We start from the raw sequence: 1441 nt of genomic DNA, 5'->3' as shown, positions 1-1441 counted from the left end.
CCCCCCCGGTCACTGACTGGCCACTGGGGGGCAAGTGCCCCCCCTGACTCAGGAGACACTAGTCGCCCATGGCTCCACCCTGAGTGGAATGGGTGAAATCCCAGCAGCCAGCGTATCAGAGTGTTTCGTTGGTGCGGAAGGTGAGGTAACCCAGGCATCCTTGGAAGATCTGAAGAAAGGTGATAAGCAGCCCCCCTCCATCTGGTGGATAGTCTGTCGTGTATTTGATGGGAGCCTGTCTTTCTTCATTATGCTCCTGTATTTCAAACCAAAATCTGCTCACAAGGGAGATGGGGGAACCTCAACCCCCGGAAGAGACTGGGAAGGTGGCTGATTCATACCTTGTTTGAAATCCCTAGGTCAAATTAGCCAGATCAGTTCCTAATCCTTTACACTGAGCAAAGCTCAATCGTTCAAACACCATATGTGGCACTACAACTGGCAAGTATGCTCCACCCCAGACTTTTCAGCCTGGGGTTTCGGATACTTCCAAATTAGGCAGGCATCCTACATTCAGGCCCAAGCCCAGAGGCTTGGGGTTCAGACACCACTGAGTCTAGCTTGCCCTCAGCCAAGAGCTGTAGCAGCAAGCGAGGGAGGAGCCCCCTATTTCCATAAAGTTGGCACATAGCTGAGATCCTCCCACTGGAAGCTGGCTAGTGGGAAGCTAACTATGAGGCTCTCGTAGGGAGTCCTGTCCACATTTGGCTGGACCAGGGGGCACCCTCCACTACACGCTGCCATTTAAATCCATTTCTACAACTTGATCTTAGCTCACAAGGGGCCGAGAAGCTTGGACAGGTCCCGAACCTGGAAGCTGAGGCTCTTTATCTTTCAAAGGAAATGGGGCTGCTGTTTTGCCAGGGGATGCCCAGCGTAAGCCCTCTGTGCCTGTCAGGGTGAGGTAGGGGCTTGGTTGAGGCCCTTCCTGGTCTGTTAAGTGCTGTTTGCTGCTTGCTTTGGCTTTTTGAAGGCTCAGATCAAGTCTAGTCTATGCTTACCTGGCAAGGGAGACACTGTGACCAGGAGTGTGGTCTTTCTAGCCTCACTGGGGAAGACCGCTTTTCTGGCAGGAGGATAGTACCTGCCAAGGTAGTGTAGCTTGCCAAGGTAACTTAACTGCTGGAGTGGGAAGGTCTTGGGTTTAAGCCCACTTTATGGAAATGGATATTGCAATTAAATAATTTTTGCAAAAATCTTGTTGGTCTAATAAAAGATATCCTCTCTACTACAAGTCTTGATGTATACCTAGCTATCTATGTATGTTTGTATGCACGTAGAAATAAATATTTTTGCAAAAAAAAATAAAAATGCTGCTTGCTGGCGGGCTGCCTGGCAGAGCTGGGCACGGTGCGAAGCCCCGCCCCCCCGCCCGCACGTAGGTGGGATGGAGGGGAGCAGCCCCGGGCCCAGGAGGGAGCCAGCGTCGGAAGAGGCGGGT

This window comes from Gavialis gangeticus, unplaced genomic scaffold, assembly GCF_001723915.1.
Source record: "Gavialis gangeticus isolate Ggan-Ray unplaced genomic scaffold, GavGan_comp1, whole genome shotgun sequence".
In the NCBI taxonomy this organism is placed as follows: domain Eukaryota; kingdom Metazoa; phylum Chordata; order Crocodylia; family Gavialidae; genus Gavialis; species Gavialis gangeticus.
The sequence above is the reverse complement of the archived record's forward strand: the minus strand, read 5'-3'. Positions refer to the sequence as shown.